The 10,000-nt window shown below is 42.6% G+C and overlaps 27 non-coding genes and 1 pseudogene across 27 annotated transcripts in view; all 28 read right to left on the minus strand.

The window, feature by feature from the left end:
• Positions 1–60: 60 nt before the first annotated feature.
• LOC145856907 (5S ribosomal RNA) lies at positions 61–179 on the minus strand. The gene has a single exon (XR_014377798.1). It is a non-coding gene; the product is annotated as a 5S ribosomal RNA (ribosomal RNA).
• Positions 180–588: 409 nt separating this feature from the next.
• LOC145851734 (5S ribosomal RNA) lies at positions 589–707 on the minus strand. The gene has a single exon (XR_014373586.1). It is a non-coding gene; the product is annotated as a 5S ribosomal RNA (ribosomal RNA).
• A 139-nt stretch (positions 708–846) lies between these two features.
• Positions 847–965, minus strand: LOC145885856 (5S ribosomal RNA). The gene has a single exon (XR_014397440.1). It is a non-coding gene; the product is annotated as a 5S ribosomal RNA (ribosomal RNA).
• A 139-nt stretch (positions 966–1,104) lies between these two features.
• LOC145883217 (5S ribosomal RNA) lies at positions 1,105–1,223 on the minus strand. Its single transcript, XR_014394791.1, has one exon. It is a non-coding gene; the product is annotated as a 5S ribosomal RNA (ribosomal RNA).
• A 139-nt stretch (positions 1,224–1,362) lies between these two features.
• Positions 1,363–1,481, minus strand: LOC145856918 (5S ribosomal RNA). The gene has a single exon (XR_014377809.1). It is a non-coding gene; the product is annotated as a 5S ribosomal RNA (ribosomal RNA).
• A 409-nt stretch (positions 1,482–1,890) lies between these two features.
• Positions 1,891–2,009, minus strand: LOC145851735 (5S ribosomal RNA). The gene has a single exon (XR_014373587.1). It is a non-coding gene; the product is annotated as a 5S ribosomal RNA (ribosomal RNA).
• Positions 2,010–2,148: 139 nt separating this feature from the next.
• On the minus strand, positions 2,149–2,267 carry LOC145856929 (5S ribosomal RNA). The gene has a single exon (XR_014377820.1). It is a non-coding gene; the product is annotated as a 5S ribosomal RNA (ribosomal RNA).
• A 409-nt stretch (positions 2,268–2,676) lies between these two features.
• Positions 2,677–2,795, minus strand: LOC145885857 (5S ribosomal RNA). Its single transcript, XR_014397441.1, has one exon. It is a non-coding gene; the product is annotated as a 5S ribosomal RNA (ribosomal RNA).
• A 139-nt stretch (positions 2,796–2,934) lies between these two features.
• Positions 2,935–3,053, minus strand: LOC145883218 (5S ribosomal RNA). Its single transcript, XR_014394792.1, has one exon. It is a non-coding gene; the product is annotated as a 5S ribosomal RNA (ribosomal RNA).
• Positions 3,054–3,192: 139 nt separating this feature from the next.
• LOC145856941 (5S ribosomal RNA) lies at positions 3,193–3,311 on the minus strand. The gene has a single exon (XR_014377832.1). It is a non-coding gene; the product is annotated as a 5S ribosomal RNA (ribosomal RNA).
• A 409-nt stretch (positions 3,312–3,720) lies between these two features.
• Positions 3,721–3,839, minus strand: LOC145851736 (5S ribosomal RNA). The gene has a single exon (XR_014373588.1). It is a non-coding gene; the product is annotated as a 5S ribosomal RNA (ribosomal RNA).
• A 139-nt stretch (positions 3,840–3,978) lies between these two features.
• LOC145856952 (5S ribosomal RNA) lies at positions 3,979–4,097 on the minus strand. Its single transcript, XR_014377843.1, has one exon. It is a non-coding gene; the product is annotated as a 5S ribosomal RNA (ribosomal RNA).
• A 409-nt stretch (positions 4,098–4,506) lies between these two features.
• Positions 4,507–4,625, minus strand: LOC145885858 (5S ribosomal RNA). The gene has a single exon (XR_014397442.1). It is a non-coding gene; the product is annotated as a 5S ribosomal RNA (ribosomal RNA).
• Positions 4,626–4,764: 139 nt separating this feature from the next.
• Positions 4,765–4,883, minus strand: LOC145885751 (5S ribosomal RNA). The gene has a single exon (XR_014397334.1). It is a non-coding gene; the product is annotated as a 5S ribosomal RNA (ribosomal RNA).
• Positions 4,884–5,022: 139 nt separating this feature from the next.
• On the minus strand, positions 5,023–5,141 carry LOC145856963 (5S ribosomal RNA). Its single transcript, XR_014377854.1, has one exon. It is a non-coding gene; the product is annotated as a 5S ribosomal RNA (ribosomal RNA).
• A 409-nt stretch (positions 5,142–5,550) lies between these two features.
• LOC145851737 (5S ribosomal RNA) lies at positions 5,551–5,669 on the minus strand. Its single transcript, XR_014373589.1, has one exon. It is a non-coding gene; the product is annotated as a 5S ribosomal RNA (ribosomal RNA).
• A 139-nt stretch (positions 5,670–5,808) lies between these two features.
• Positions 5,809–5,927, minus strand: LOC145856974 (5S ribosomal RNA). Its single transcript, XR_014377865.1, has one exon. It is a non-coding gene; the product is annotated as a 5S ribosomal RNA (ribosomal RNA).
• Positions 5,928–6,336: 409 nt separating this feature from the next.
• Positions 6,337–6,455, minus strand: LOC145851738 (5S ribosomal RNA). Its single transcript, XR_014373590.1, has one exon. It is a non-coding gene; the product is annotated as a 5S ribosomal RNA (ribosomal RNA).
• A 139-nt stretch (positions 6,456–6,594) lies between these two features.
• Positions 6,595–6,713, minus strand: LOC145856985 (5S ribosomal RNA). Its single transcript, XR_014377876.1, has one exon. It is a non-coding gene; the product is annotated as a 5S ribosomal RNA (ribosomal RNA).
• A 409-nt stretch (positions 6,714–7,122) lies between these two features.
• Positions 7,123–7,241, minus strand: LOC145852979 (uncharacterized; annotated as a pseudogene).
• A 139-nt stretch (positions 7,242–7,380) lies between these two features.
• Positions 7,381–7,499, minus strand: LOC145885859 (5S ribosomal RNA). Its single transcript, XR_014397443.1, has one exon. It is a non-coding gene; the product is annotated as a 5S ribosomal RNA (ribosomal RNA).
• Positions 7,500–7,638: 139 nt separating this feature from the next.
• Positions 7,639–7,757, minus strand: LOC145856996 (5S ribosomal RNA). The gene has a single exon (XR_014377887.1). It is a non-coding gene; the product is annotated as a 5S ribosomal RNA (ribosomal RNA).
• A 409-nt stretch (positions 7,758–8,166) lies between these two features.
• LOC145883219 (5S ribosomal RNA) lies at positions 8,167–8,285 on the minus strand. Its single transcript, XR_014394793.1, has one exon. It is a non-coding gene; the product is annotated as a 5S ribosomal RNA (ribosomal RNA).
• Positions 8,286–8,424: 139 nt separating this feature from the next.
• LOC145852046 (5S ribosomal RNA) lies at positions 8,425–8,543 on the minus strand. Its single transcript, XR_014373900.1, has one exon. It is a non-coding gene; the product is annotated as a 5S ribosomal RNA (ribosomal RNA).
• Positions 8,544–8,952: 409 nt separating this feature from the next.
• On the minus strand, positions 8,953–9,071 carry LOC145885860 (5S ribosomal RNA). The gene has a single exon (XR_014397444.1). It is a non-coding gene; the product is annotated as a 5S ribosomal RNA (ribosomal RNA).
• A 139-nt stretch (positions 9,072–9,210) lies between these two features.
• Positions 9,211–9,329, minus strand: LOC145881959 (5S ribosomal RNA). Its single transcript, XR_014393527.1, has one exon. It is a non-coding gene; the product is annotated as a 5S ribosomal RNA (ribosomal RNA).
• A 409-nt stretch (positions 9,330–9,738) lies between these two features.
• LOC145851739 (5S ribosomal RNA) lies at positions 9,739–9,857 on the minus strand. The gene has a single exon (XR_014373591.1). It is a non-coding gene; the product is annotated as a 5S ribosomal RNA (ribosomal RNA).
• A 139-nt stretch (positions 9,858–9,996) lies between these two features.
• LOC145883940 (5S ribosomal RNA) overlaps positions 9,997–10,000 on the minus strand; it is a 119-nt gene continuing 115 nt past the window's right edge. The window contains exon 1 of the ribosomal RNA XR_014395517.1: positions 9,997–10,000. This exon is cut by the window's right edge and continues 115 nt beyond it. This is a non-coding gene — a ribosomal RNA (5S ribosomal RNA).

Here is a 10,000-nt window from a genome sequence, read left to right on the forward strand (position 1 = left end):
GCTTACTACAAGGCAGTGTTGCTGATGAAATAGTGCAAGAGCACACCCTCGTGGACAAAATGCTTACAGCACCTGGTATTCCCAGGCGGTCTCCCATCCAAGTACTAACCAGGCCCAACCCTGCTTAGCTTCCGAGATCAGACGAGATCGGGAGTACCCAGGCTGGTATGGCCGTAAGCTAGAAACAATCTCTTGCTACAACATATATAGTCAAAGTGAGTGTGATAAACAGACATTGCATTTTCACCAATTAGATAAGCAGCTTGAACTTTGTGTCACTGAAAAAGTAGAAGAAATTACAAACACTGTTCCCATCACTTTTTAGCACAGGTAGTTGGATAAAATACAAACTTTATTTCCTTTCATCATTTGAACAGGGCAAAGGAGCACAAAGCACACACAAGCTGCATTCAGCAACAATATTCTTGTTTGTCTTATAAATACAAGGCAGATGCTAATTGAAAACACAAGGAAATTTGATCCTATTAAAAAGGCAGGAAGCTGCATTTAGTCAATTCATCATTAAATGCTTACTACAAGGCAGTGTTGCTGATGAAATAGTGCAAGAGCACACCCTCGTGGACATAATGCTTACAGCACCTGGTATTCCCAGGCGGTCTCCCATCCAAGCACTAACCAGGCCCGACCCTGCTTAGCTTCCGAGATCAGACAAGATCGGGTGTACCCAGGCTGATATGGCCGTAAGCAAGAAACAATCTCTTGCTACAACATATATAGTCAAAGTGAGTCTGATAAAACAGACATTTAGTCAATTCATCATTAAATGCTTACTACAAGGCAGAGTTGCTGATGAAATAGTGCAAGAGCACACCCTCGTGGACAAAATGCTTACAGCACCTGGTATTCCCAGGCGGTCTCCCATCCAAGTACTAACCAGGCCCGACCCTGCTTAGCTTCCGAGATCAGACAAGATCGGGTGTACCCAGGCTGATATGGCCGTAAGCGAGAAACAATCTCTTGCTACAACATATATAGTCAAAGTGAGTCTGATAAAACAGACATTTAGTCAATTCATCATTAAATGCTTACTACAAGGCAGTGTTGCTGATGAAATAGTGCAAGAGCACACCCTCGTGGACAAAATGCTTACAGCACCTGGTATTCCCAGGCGGTCTCCCATCCAAGTACTAACCAGGCCCGACCCTGCTTAGCTTCCGAGATCAGACGAGATCGGGCGTACCCAGGCTGATATGGCCGTAAGCTAGAAACAATCTCTTGCTACAACATATATAGTCAAAGTGAGTCTGATAAAACAGACATTTAGTCAATTCATCATTAAATGCTTACTACAAGGCAGTGTTGCTGATGAAATAGTGCAAGAGCACACCCTCGTGGACAAAATGCTTACAGCACCTGGTATTCCCAGGCGGTCTCCCATCCAAGTACTAACCAGGCCCAACCCTGCTTAGCTTCCGAGATCAGACGAGATCGGGAGTACCCAGGCTGGTATGGCCGTAAGCTAGAAACAATCTCTTGCTACAACATATATAGTCAAAGTGAGTGTGATAAACAGACATTGCATTTTCACCAATTAGATAAGCAGCTTGAACTTTGTGTCACTGAAAAAGTAGAAGAAATTACAAACACTGTTCCCATCACTTTTTAGCACAGGTAGTTGGATAAAATACAAACTTTATTTCCTTTCATCATTTGAACAGGGCAAAGGAGCACAAAGCACACACAAGCTGCATTCAGCAACAATATTCTTGTTTGTCTTATAAATACAAGGCAGATGCTAATTGAAAACACAAGGAAATTTGATCCTATTAAAAAGGCAGGAAGCTGCATTTAGTCAATTAATCATTAAATGCTTACTACAAGGCAGTGTTGCTGATGAAATAGTGCAAGAGCACACCCTCGTGGACAAAATGCTTACAGCACCTGGTATTCCCAGGCGGTCTCCCATCCAAGCACTAACCAGGCCCGACCCTGCTTAGCTTCCGAGATCAGACAAGATCGGGTGTACCCAGGCTGATATGGCCGTAAGCGAGAAACAATCTCTTGCTACAACATATATAGTCAAAGTGAGTCTGATAAAACAGACATTTAGTCAATTCATCATTAAATGCTTACTACAAGGCAGTGTTGCTGATGAAATAGTGCAAGAGCACACCCTCGTGGACAAAATGCTTACAGCACCTGGTATTCCCAGGCGGTCTCCCATCCAAGTACTAACCAGGCCCAACCCTGCTTAGCTTCCGAGATCAGACGAGATCGGGAGTACCCAGGCTGGTATGGCCGTAAGCTAGAAACAATCTCTTGCTACAACATATATAGTCAAAGTGAGTGTGATAAACAGACATTGCATTTTCACCAATTAGATAAGCAGCTTGAACTTTGTGTCACTGAAAAAGTAGAAGAAATTACAAACACTGTTCCCATCACTTTTTAGCACAGGTAGTTGGATAAAATACAAACTTTATTTCCTTTCATCATTTGAACAGGGCAAAGGAGCACAAAGCACACACAAGCTGCATTCAGCAACAATATTCTTGTTTGTCTTATAAATACAAGGCAGATGCTAATTGAAAACACAAGGAAATTTGATCCTATTAAAAATGCAGGAAGCTGCATTTAGTCAATTCATCATTAAATGCTTACTACAAGGCAGAGTTGCTGATGAAATAGTGCAAGAGCACACCCTCGTGGACGAAATGCTTACAGCACCTGGTATTCCCAGGCGGTCTCCCATCCAAGTACTAACCAGGCCCGACCCTGCTTAGCTTCCGAGATCAGACAAGATCGGGTGTACCCAGGCTGATATGGCCGTAAGCGAGAAACAATCTCTTGCTACAACATATATAGTCAAAGTGAGTCTGATAAAACAGACATTTAGTCAATTCATCATTAAATGCTTACTACAAGGCAGTGTTGCTGATGAAATAGTGCAAGAGCACACCCTCGTGGACAAAATGCTTACAGCACCTGGTATTCCCAGGCGGTCTCCCATCCAAGTACTAACCAGGCCCGACCCTGCTTAGCTTCCGAGATCAGACGAGATCGGGCGTACCCAGGCTGATATGGCCGTAAGCTAGAAACAATCTCTTGCTACAACATATATAGTCAAAGTGAGTCTGATAAAACAGACATTTAGTCAATTCATCATTAAATGCTTACTACAAGGCAGTGTTGCTGATGAAATAGTGCAAGAGCACACCCTCGTGGACAAAATGCTTACAGCACCTGGTATTCCCAGGCGGTCTCCCATCCAAGTACTAACCAGGCCCAACCCTGCTTAGCTTCCGAGATCAGACGAGATCGGGAGTACCCAGGCTGGTATGGCCGTAAGCTAGAAACAATCTCTTGCTACAACATATATAGTCAAAGTGAGTGTGATAAACAGACATTGCATTTTCACCAATTAGATAAGCAGCTTGAACTTTGTGTCACTGAAAAAGTAGAAGAAATTACAAACACTGTTCCCATCACTTTTTAGCACAGGTAGTTGGATAAAATACAAACTTTATTTCCTTTCATCATTTGAACAGGGCAAAGGAGCACAAAGCACACACAAGCTGCATTCAGCAACAATATTCTTGTTTGTCTTATAAATACAAGGCAGATGCTAATTGAAAACACAAGGAAATTTGATCCTATTAAAAAGGCAGGAAGCTGCATTTAGTCAATTCATCATTAAATGCTTACTACAAGGCAGTGTTGCTGATGAAATAGTGCAAGAGCACACCCTCGTGGACAAAATGCTTACAGCACCTGGTATTCCCAGGCGGTCTCCCATCCAAGCACTAACCAGGCCCGACCCTGCTTAGCTTCCGAGATCAGACAAGATCGGGTGTACCCAGGCTGATATGGCCGTAAGCGAGAAACAATCTCTTGCTACAACATATATAGTCAAAGTGAGTCTGATAAAACAGACATTTAGTCAATTCATCATTAAATGCTTACTACAAGGCAGTGTTGCTGATGAAATAGTGCAAGAGCACACCCTCGTGGACAAAATGCTTACAGCACCTGGTATTCCCAGGCGGTCTCCCATCCAAGTACTAACCAGGCCCAACCCTGCTTAGCTTCCGAGATCAGACGAGATCGGGAGTACCCAGGCTGGTATGGCCGTAAGCTAGAAACAATCTCTTGCTACAACATATATAGTCAAAGTGAGTGTGATAAACAGACATTGCATTTTCACCAATTAGATAAGCAGCTTGAACTTTGTGTCACTGAAAAAGTAGAAGAAATTACAAACACTGTTCCCATCACTTTTTAGCACAGGTAGTTGGATAAAATACAAACTTTATTTCCTTTCATCATTTGAACAGGGCAAAGGAGCACAAAGCACACACAAGCTGCATTCAGCAACAATATTCTTGTTTGTCTTATAAATACAAGGCAGATGCTAATTGAAAACACAAGGAAATTTGATCCTATTAAAAATGCAGGAAGCTGCATTTAGTCAATTCATCATTAAATGCTTACTACAAGGCAGAGTTGCTGATGAAATAGTGCAAGAGCACACCCTCGTGGACGAAATGCTTACAGCACCTGGTATTCCCAGGCGGTCTCCCATCCAAGTACTAACCAGGCCCGACCCTGCTTAGCTTCCGAGATCAGACAAGATCGGGTGTACCCAGGCTGATATGGCCGTAAGCGAGAAACAATCTCTTGCTACAACATATATAGTCAAAGTGAGTCTGATAAAACAGACATTTAGTCAATTCATCATTAAATGCTTACTACAAGGCAGTGTTGCTGATGAAATAGTGCAAGAGCACACCCTCGTGGACAAAATGCTTACAGCACCTGGTATTCCCAGGCGGTCTCCCATCCAAGTACTAACCAGGCCCGACCCTGCTTAGCTTCCGAGATCAGACGAGATCGGGCATACCCAGGCTGATATGGCCGTAAGCTAGAAACAATCTCTTGCTACAACATATATAGTCAAAGTGAGTCTGATAAAACAGACATTTAGTCAATTCATCATTAAATGCTTACTACAAGGCAGTGTTGCTGATGAAATAGTGCAAGAGCACACCCTCGTGGACAAAATGCTTACAGCACCTGGTATTCCCAGGCGGTCTCCCATCCAAGTACTAACCAGGCCCAACCCTGCTTAGCTTCCGAGATCAGACGAGATCGGGAGTACCCAGGCTGGTATGGCCGTAAGCTAGAAACAATCTCTTGCTACAACATATATAGTCAAAGTGAGTGTGATAAACAGACATTGCATTTTCACCAATTAGATAAGCAGCTTGAACTTTGTGTCACTGAAAAAGTAGAAGAAATTACAAACACTGTTCCCATCACTTTTTAGCACAGGTAGTTGGATAAAATACAAACTTTATTTCCTTTCATCATTTGAACAGGGCAAAGGAGCACAAAGCACACACAAGCTGCATTCAGCAACAATATTCTTGTTTGTCTTATAAATACAAGGCAGATGCTAATTGAAAACACAAGGAAATTTGATCCTATTAAAAAGGCAGGAAGCTGCATTTAGTCAATTCATCATTAAATGCTTACTACAAGGCAGTGTTGCTGATGAAATAGTGCAAGAGCACACCCTCGTGGACAAAATGCTTACAGCACCTGGTATTCCCAGGCGGTCTCCCATCCAAGCACTAACCAGGCCCGACCCTGCTTAGCTTCCGAGATCAGACAAGATCGGGTGTACCCAGGCTGATATGGCCGTAAGCGAGAAACAATCTCTTGCTACAACATATATAGTCAAAGTGAGTCTGATAAAACAGACATTTAGTCAATTCATCATTAAATGCTTACTACAAGGCAGTGTTGCTGATGAAATAGTGCAAGAGCACACCCTCGTGGACAAAATGCTTACAGCACCTGGTATTCCCAGGCGGTCTCCCATCCAAGTACTAACCAGGCCCAACCCTGCTTAGCTTCCGAGATCAGACGAGATCGGGAGTACCCAGGCTGGTATGGCCGTAAGCTAGAAACAATCTCTTGCTACAACATATATAGTCAAAGTGAGTGTGATAAACAGACATTGCATTTTCACCAATTAGATAAGCAGCTTGAACTTTGTGTCACTGAAAAAGTAGAAGAAATTACAAACACTGTTCCCATCACTTTTTAGCACAGGTAGTTGGATAAAATACAAACTTTATTTCCTTTCATCATTTGAACAGGGCAAAGGAGCACAAAGCACACACAAGCTGCATTCAGCAACAATATTCTTGTTTGTCTTATAAATACAAGGCAGATGCTAATTGAAAACACAAGGAAATTTGATCCTATTAAAAAGGCAGGAAGCTGCATTTAGTCAATTAATCATTAAATGCTTACTACAAGGCAGTGTTGCTGATGAAATAGTGCAAGAGCACACCCTCGTGGACAAAATGCTTACAGCACCTGGTATTCCCAGGCGGTCTCCCATCCAAGCACTAACCAGGCCCGACCCTGCTTAGCTTCCGAGATCAGACAAGATCGGGTGTACCCAGGCTGATATGGCCGTAAGCGAGAAACAATCTCTTGCTACAACATATATAGTCAAAGTGAGTCTGATAAAACAGACATTTAGTCAATTCATCATTAAATGCTTACTACAAGGCAGTGTTGCTGATGAAATAGTGCAAGAGCACACCCTCGTGGACAAAATGCTTACAGCACCTGGTATTCCCAGGCGGTCTCCCATCCAAGTACTAACCAGGCCCAACCCTGCTTAGCTTCCGAGATCAGACGAGATCGGGAGTACCCAGGCTGGTATGGCCGTAAGCTAGAAACAATCTCTTGCTACAACATATATAGTCAAAGTGAGTGTGATAAACAGACATTGCATTTTCACCAATTAGATAAGCAGCTTGAACTTTGTGTCACTGAAAAAGTAGAAGAAATTACAAACACTGTTCCCATCACTTTTTAGCACAGGTAGTTGGATAAAATACAAACTTTATTTCCTTTCATCATTTGAACAGGGCAAAGGAGCACAAAGCACACACAAGCTGCATTCAGCAACAATATTCTTGTTTGTCTTATAAATACAAGGCAGATGCTAATTGAAAACACAAGGAAATTTGATCCTATTAAAAAGGCAGGAAGCTGCATTTAGTCAATTCATCATTAAATGCTTACTACAAGGCAGTGTTGCTGATGAAATAGTGCAAGAGCACACCCTCGTGGACAAAATGCTTACAGCACCTGGTATTCCCAGGCGGTCTCCCATCCAAGCACTAACCAGGCCCGACCCTGCTTAGATTCCGAGATCAGACAAGATCGGGTGTACCCAGGCTGATATGGCCGTAAGCGAGAAACAATCTCTTGCTACAACATATATAGTCAAAGTGAGTCTGATAAAACAGACATTTAGTCAATTCATCATTAAATGCTTACTACAAGGCAGTGTTGCTGATGAAATAGTGCAAGAGCACACCCTCGTGGACAAAATGCTTACAGCACCTGGTATTCCCAGGCGGTCTCCCATCCAAGTACTAACCAGGCCCGACCCTGCTTAGCTTCCGAGATCAGACAAGATCGGGTGTACCCAGGCTGATATGGCCGTAAGCGAGAAACAATCTCTTGCTACAACATATATAGTCAAAGTGAGTCTGATAAAACAGACATTTAGTCAATTCATCATTAAATGCTTACTACAAGGCAGTGTTGCTGATGAAATAGTGCAAGAGCACACCCTCGTGGACAAAATGCTTACAGCACCTGGTATTCCCAGGCGGTCTCCCATCCAAGTACTAACCAGGCCCAACCCTGCTTAGCTTCCGAGATCAGACGAGATCGGGAGTACCCAGGCTGGTATGGCCGTAAGCTAGAAACAATCTCTTGCTACAACATATATAGTCAAAGTGAGTGTGATAAACAGACATTGCATTTTCACCAATTAGATAAGCAGCTTGAACTTTGTGTCACTGAAAAAGTAGAAGAAATTACAAACACTGTTCCCATCACTTTTTAGCACAGGTAGTTGGATAAAATACAAACTTTATTTCCTTTCATCATTTGAACAGGGCAAAGGAGCACAAAGCACACACAAGCTGCATTCAGCAACAATATTCTTGTTTGTCTTATAAATACAAGGCAGATGCTAATTGAAAACACAAGGAAATTTGATCCTATTAAAAAGGCAGGAAGCTGCATTTAGTCAATTAATCATTAAATGCTTACTACAAGGCAGTGTTGCTGATGAAATAGTGCAAGAGCACACCCTCGTGGACAAAATGCTTACAGCACCTGGTATTCCCAGGCGGTCTCCCATCCAAGTACTAACCAGGCCCGACCCTGCTTAGCTTCCGAGATCAGACGAGATCGGGCGTACCCAGGCTGATATGGCCGTAAGCTAGAAACAATCTCTTGCTACAACATATATAGTCAAAGTGAGTCTGATAAAACAGACATTTAGTCAATTCATCATTAAATGCTTACTACAAGGCAGTGTTGCTGATGAAATAGTGCAAGAGCACACCCTCGTGGACAAAATGCTTACAGCACCTGGTATTCCCAGGCGGTCTCCCATCCAAGTTCTAACCAGGCCCAACCCTGCTTAGCTTCCGAGATCAGACGAGATCGGGAGTACCCAGGCTGGTATGTCCGTAAGCTAGAAACAATCTCTTGCTACAACATATATAGTCAAAGTGAGTGTGATAAACAGACATTGCATTTTCACCAATTAGATAAGCAGCTTGAACTTTGTGTCACTGAAAAAGTAGAAGAAATTACAAACACTGTTCCCATCACTTTTTAGCACAGGTAGTTGGATAAAATACAAACTTTATTTCCTTTCATCATTTGAACAGGGCAAAGGAGCACAAAGCACACACAAGCTGCATTCAGCAACAATATTCTTGTTTGTCTTATAAATACAAGGCAGATGCTAATTGAAAACACAAGGAAATTTGATCCTATTAAAAATGCAGGAAGCTGCATTTAGTCAATTCATCATTAAATGCTTACTACAAGGCAGAGTTGCTGATGAAATAGTGCAAGAGCACACCCTCGTGGACAAAATGCTTACAGCACCTGGTATTCCCAGGCGGTCTCCCATCCAAGTACTAACCAGGCCCGACCCTGCTTAGCTTCCGAGATCAGACAAGATCGGGTGTACCCAGGCTGATATGGCCGTAAGCGAGAAACAATCTCTTGCTACAACATATATAGTCAAAGTGAGTCTGATAAAACAGACATTTAGTCAATTCATCATTAAATGCTTACTACAAGGCAGTGTTGCTGATGAAATAGTGCAAGAGCACACCCTCGTGGACAAAATGCTTACAGCACCTGGTATTCCCAGGCGGTCTCCCATCCAAGTACTAAACAGGCCCAACCCTGCTTAGCTTCCGAGATCAGACGAGATCGGGAGTACCCAGGCTGGTATGGCCGTAAGCTAGAAACAATCTCTTGCTACAACATATATAGTCAAAGTGAGTGTGATAAACAGACATTGCATTTTCACCAATTAGATAAGCAGCTTGAACTTTGTGTCACTGAAAAAGTAGAAGAAATTACAAACACTGTTCCCATCACTTTTTAGCACAGGTAGTTGGATAAAATACAAACTTTATTTCCTTTCATCATTTGAACAGGGCAAAGGAGCACAAAGCACACACAAGCTGCATTCAGCAACAATATTCTTGTTTGTCTTATAAATACAAGGCAGATGCTAATTGAAAACACAAGGAAATTTGATCCTATTAAAAAGGCAGGAAGCTGCATTTAGTCAATTCATCATTAAATGCTTACTACAAGGCAGTGTTGCTGATGAAATAGTGCAAGAGCACACCCTCGTGGACAAAATGCTTACAGCACCTGGTATTCCCAGGCGGTCTCCCATCCAAGCACTAACCAGGCCCGACCCTGCTTAGCTTCCGAGATCAGACAAGATCGGGTGTACCCAGGCTGATATGGCCGTAAGCAAGAAACAATCTCTTGCTACAACATATATAGTCAAAGTGAGTCTGATAAAACAGACATTTAGTCAATTCATCATTAAATGCTTACTACAAGGCAGTGTTGCTGATGAAATAGTGCAAGAGCACACCCTCGTGGACAAAATGCT

The sequence above is a fragment of the Salmo salar genome, chromosome 08, assembly GCF_965601325.2.
Source record: "Salmo salar chromosome 08, fSalSal1, whole genome shotgun sequence".
In the NCBI taxonomy this organism is placed as follows: domain Eukaryota; kingdom Metazoa; phylum Chordata; class Actinopteri; order Salmoniformes; family Salmonidae; genus Salmo; species Salmo salar.